Below are 6,140 nucleotides of genomic sequence, written 5' to 3' on the forward strand. Positions count from 1 at the left end.
CTGTCAGAACTGTAGGGTCATGGGTTGTTTTCATGCACAGAAGAGAAAATTATTTGCATATCTTTATGCTATATGAGGAACAGAGTGATATCCAACTTAGAGGACACAGTTGTGGTACATATGTCTGAAATAAGCACTGAACTAGCATTTGTACGATCAAATTATCACTTATTGTCTTAGGGACATAGCTTATTTGGAAGAGGATGTTTTCCATACCCCTGCATAATAGGCAAGCCATTGGGTCAGGAGAAACATAGGATTGGGTTGATAATTGTCTATATCAAATGGTGGATCTAGGAAAAAAAGAAGAAAGTAACAAAAAAGAATAGTTGCTTGCTATGAGTTTACAGCTTTGTATTTTAATATCAGTTATCAGTCTTACTTCATTATTAATGAATAAATATATTTGTAAACTACTTAACTGCCTTTGAGTGAATTATAATCAGTGGTATAGTAAGTATATCATGCTAAAATCTCTGAAAATGATTACCCCCTAAAATGAAAGAACTACTATTGATTACTTTTGAACAATCATAAAAATCATATCTTGAATATATCTGTTTTTTATTTAGTTCCTCAATGTCTAATGATTCACACCAACCACAGAGACCTGTTCTTTCCCTATCACAGTGCTATTCCAAGACCTTTGGTGATCTCTCAAAAACCCCAAGGTGGTTTATTTTATTCCTTGCCACATCCTTCTACTCCCTGGTACCTCAAATGTTAGCCCTTTTCACACCATCAGCTAAGTCTACTCATCCACACTCAACGATCCACTTGGGGCCTTAGAGACTTCCCTGAGTTTTACCACCAGCTAGTCCAGCTTCTTCCTCTTCCACAGTGTACTTGCTTCCTGAGACCGTATCCTACATGCCATCATATCACTTTTGCAATTTCCCCCATCTTAGACAATCTTCACTATGTTCATGTTTCTCTGTACTGTTGTTTAGAAATTATTCTTATTTATCTGGTAGGCCTTTTTTCTTCAAAGTTCTTGCTTCTTAGTGCTCACATGCAGGCTTGATTTTTTCAGAGTTTTTCTTTCCCATGCCTTCTATAGCAGAATAGTATTTGTTTTTCTCCTGCATTCTCAAGCATCATACTTATAACCTCAAATAAAAGTTCTAACACCTTCATTAACAAACTTTTTGCTTTTTAGTTACAGGTGGAAACATAAAAATTTACAAAAAAAAATGATGCTGTGATGCCCAAGTAAAGTGGATACACCCTCAATTAAAACCCTACACATAAGTCTCAGGAAATGCCATGAAGATGGGATAGAAAGATTGTAATATCTTCAGGACCAGGATTTTGGTATGAGATCATATTTTCTACACATGAGAAGGGATCTGAACCCATAAAATCCTCACAATATTTATGTCTAAAGTAGATTTCCAAGGCATAATAGGAAATCACTAGTGTTCCCACTTCTAAAGGAAGAACTACAGGTTTTCTATATCTGTTGAGAATGAGAAAATAAATTTTCTTCAAGAAGAAGCACTTTGATAGGTAAATAAATACCAAGTGACTACATTAGATTCATGTTTATATATGTAAATAAAACCAAAAAGCAGGCAGTATTATTATTTTCTAGAACACACTTGTCCTTTTTCCAGGTACCTTAGCCCTGTGTGAGCAGAAAATTTTGCCCTGTCTTCCAGTAAGTAGATTATAAGACTATTTCCCTTGATTAGATTATTTTTTTCCCTAGAGATTTGAAGAATATTTGAGATTTGACCCGTAGAGGCTGGTATTGTCAAGATCTTAAGTTCCCTTGAATACTTCAAGAAGTCTCTTAATTTCACATAGATTGCAAGTCATGATGAAATATTATTTCTCATGTTCTACAAAAAATCCATTATTTGTATGCAAATGGATGGAAATAGAAAACACGATCCTAGAGAAGCTAAATAAGAAGGTGAACCCAAAGAAAAACATATAGTTATCCTTCTGGATATTGGAAGTAGACAAGATTGCTAGGCAAAAATTGAGAGACTGAGGGTGGGGGTGAGGTGGGGGTAAAGGAGGATGGGGAGAGAAGTGAGGAGAGGATGGGTGAAGCTTGGGGGAATGGGATGGTTGGGATGGAGGAAGGGTGGATGTAGGAGCAGTGAAGTATATATCTTAATTAAGGGAACCATTTTACGGTTGGCAAGAGACTTGACTCTAGAGGGGTCCCCAGGTGTCCAAGGAGATGTCCCCAGCTTGTTCCTTGGGCAGCTGAGGAGAGGGTGCCTGAACTGGACCTATCCTATAGCCACACTGATGAATATCTTGCATATCACCATAGAAACTTCATCTGGCGATGGATGAAACAAGAGACAGAGACCCACATTGGAGCACTAGACTGAGCACCCAAGGTCCAAATGAGGAGTAGAAGGATGGAAAACATGAGCAAGGAAGTCAGAACCTTGAGTGGTGTGCCCACCCACTGAGGTGGTGGGGCTGATCTAATGGGAGCTCACCAAGGACAGCTGGACTGGGACTGATGGAGCATGTGATCAAACCAGACTCTCTGAATGTCTTGGTATCCAGGCTGTGCTGGCTGCAATAACTATAGCACATGAGGGCTGACTGAGAAGCCAAGGATCAAGGTTTTGATCCTACAGCATGTACTGGCTTTGTGGGAGCCTAGTCTGTTTGGATGTTTACCTCTCTAGACCTGGATGGAGGGGGGAGGACCTTGGACTTCCCACAGGGCAGGGAACCCTGACTGCTCTTTGGACTGGAGAGGGAGGGGGAGGGGAATGGGAAGACTTGGAAAATTAAATAAAAAATACATTATTTAATATAAGATAGTGCTACTGATAACTAGATTTTATTAAATGAAAGAATAAAAAGAAGATAAATCAAATATTAACTAATAAATTTACCTTATTGCTTAAAAACACACAAGAAAATTAAATTTATTATTTCTTCTTTGAATCTCTAATAGTGAGTAGATCACATATACTTTTAGGCAATACTGTGATTTAGAAAGCACCTATGGATGCTAATTTGCCATGTTAGCTCTTAAAGACTTAGTATCAAAGAGGAATAAAATATTTTTTCTATCTTGGCCAGAGGGAAGGTACAAGCTATGATTTGGAAAAAAAAATAATTACTCAGTAGCACATCTTGTCAAAGAATTATCTTTTCAACGATTCAATTGTTCAAGACCCTCTCAGAATATCTCTTCCACATGCAATCTGCAGTTACTCCCCACTTCAAAATTTCTTCTCAAGCAGGTATCAGACATTTCTTTGAACCACATTCTTACAGGTACTTGAATGATGCCTTCCCACTACCTTAGAGAGTCCCTTCAATTTAGAGACTTGAAATTCAGTGTTTGTCTGCACTCTGGTCAGTCTCTACTATACAGTTGGAGTATATAAGAGTATGCTTTATAAAGACACTGATACTTTAGACAGCATTTCAAATTCAACATAACTTTGCATAACCTCATGCATGCCACAATGTATTCCCCACATGATTGTATACACATTAAGCACGTGACATTCATATATTTAAAAGGGATGGGATCTGTGCTACTCAAACATGAGGAGTTATAATTGTTCTGAGCTAAAGACATTTGTCACTGACATCAAAGCTGTTGTGATCCAGCTGCCCTCACTCCCCTGACTGACAGCAGAACTTCCTCGTGGTCTGTAATTGACAAGGATGTTTGTATTCTTCTGGCCGGTGGGTCTCCACAGAAAGAGTAGAGGTATAAAAGGTTGCTGGGCAAAATAAAGGTTGTTGTTCTTCCACCTGAAAAGAAGCCTCCGTGTCTCAATCCCAGCACCCCCCTGCCTGTCTTGGTATCCAGGCTGTGCTGGCTGCAATAACTATAATATTTATTCAATATTAAAGGCTATTTAGAATAAACATGAAAAAAAATGAACTGAGAAAGGTGATGCTGTATAAGTAGAGGTTCTTGTTCTGCAAAGGCTAAAGACTGTAGTGCAAGATACTGGGATTAGAATAGAATCATAGAAAGAATGTAGATAAAACTCAGACCAGTGACTTAAAAGCACACCTGAAAGTTCTAGACCAAAATCACATCAAAATATATCTTCCTCCATGATCAAGTTTGATTCATCCCATAGTTGTAGAGATGGTTCAACATATGAAGATCTAGCAATGTAATCCACCCATATAAATAAACCGTGGGAAAAATATGATCATTTATTAGTGTTTAAAAACCATTCAGCAAAATCCAACACCTCCTCATGATAAAGGTCTTGGAGAGATCAGAAACAAAAGAAACATATCTAAACACAATAAAAGCGATATACAACAATCTGACAGCCAACATCAAATTAAGTGGAGAGAAACTCAAAGTGATTTCACTAAAATTAGGAAAAAAAGACAAGGCTGCACTTTCTCTATGTATCCCTTCAACACAGTTCTTGAAGTTCTGATTAGAGCAATATGATTAAAAAAAAGGAGATCAGGGGATTCTCATTGGAAAGGTAGAAGTGAAATTTTCATCATTTGCAGATAGTATAATAGTATATATAAGTGTACTCAAAAACCCTACCAGCGAACTCCTACAGCTGATGGATACCTTCAGTAATGTGGAACAGTACAAAACCAACTCAAAAAAAAAAGTAGTCCTTCATATACAAATGATAATGAAGCCGAGAAAAAAATCAGCAAAATTTCAGCACTTCAGAATAGTCACAGATGTCATAAAATATCAATGAGGATACTAAGAAAGACTTACATAGATCTAATCTATATGGGAAGTAGAAAAAGATAAGATGTCCTGAGTAAATTGGGGGCATGGGGGACCTTGGAGTCATGTTGAAGCAAGAGGGGAGAGGCTGGGAGGGGAGCAGAGAAGAATGTAGAGTTCAATAACAAGCAATTTAGAAAATTCTAAACAACAACAAAACAGAGAGAAGAGAAGTTTCCTAGTCTCTTGTCTGTCATGCCAGCTGCAGTAGTGATGTGTGTCTCCTGACAAAATTTTGTGGGATGGAGTCAGCAGTCAACTTCCATGTACTGGCAGCATTCATTAAGCTGAGCATGCTGGAGGCTGACATAACAATTTAAGGTTCATCTCATGGAATCACAAAGCAAAATGTGCTAAGTAAAACAGATCCAGATAGGGAAAAAAATCTAAACAGGTTACACTGTATTTGAAAATATACATAGCCTTGGTAGAGAAAAGAAAAGGAACATATAATTATGTTTAAAAATAGTTTAAAATATTCATTAGTATGGCCACTTCAGGCTCTCTCTCCTCAGCTACCCAAGGACGTAGTTGGGGACATCTCTCTGGACCCCTGGGAACCCCTCTAGAGTCAAGGCTCTTGCCAACCCTAAGATGGCTCCCTTATTTAAGAAATATACCTCCCTGCTCCCATATCCACCCTTCATTTATCCCAAACATCCCATTCCCCCAAGCTCTCCCCATCCTCCACTTCTCACTTGTCTCTCCCTATTTCCCCTTTCCCCCATCCCACCCCACCCCCCAGTTCCCATTTTTTGCCCAGTAATCTTGTCTACTTCCAATATCCAGGAGGATAACTATATGTTTTTCTTTGGGTTCACCTTCTTCTTTAGCTTCTCTAAGATCGCGAATTCTAGGCTCAATGTCCTATATTTTTGGCTAAAAACCAGTTATGAGTGAGTACATCCCATGTTCATCTTTTTGGGTCTGGGTTACCTCACTCAGGATAGTGTTTTCTATTTCCATCCATTTGCATGCAAAATTAAAGAAGTCATTGTTTTTTTTTTCCCGTTGAGTAGTACTGTAATATGTATATATTCCACACTTTCTTCATCCATTCTTCCATGGAAGGGCATCTAGGTTGTTTCCAAGTTCTGTCCACTAATGAATATCTTGCATTTCATCATAGAACCTTCACCTGGCAATGGATGGAGATAGAGACAGAGACCCACACTGGAGCAATGGACTGAGCTCCCATGGTCCAAATGAGGAACAGAAGGAGGGAGAACATGAGCAAGGAAGACAAGACCGCTAGAAGGGCACCCACCCACCGAGACAGTGGGGATGATCTATTGGGAGCTCACCAAGGCCAGCTAGACTAGGACTGAAAAAGCATGGGATAAAACCTTACTCTCTGAATATGGTGGACAATGAGGGCTGCTGAGAAGCCAAGGACAGTGGCACTGTTTTTTTTTTTTTT

The sequence above is a fragment of the Alexandromys fortis genome, unplaced genomic scaffold, assembly GCF_014885135.2.
Source record: "Alexandromys fortis isolate MF-2015 unplaced genomic scaffold, M_Fortis_MF-2015_v1.1 scaffold_323, whole genome shotgun sequence".
In the NCBI taxonomy this organism is placed as follows: Eukaryota; Metazoa; Chordata; class Mammalia; order Rodentia; family Cricetidae; genus Alexandromys; species Alexandromys fortis.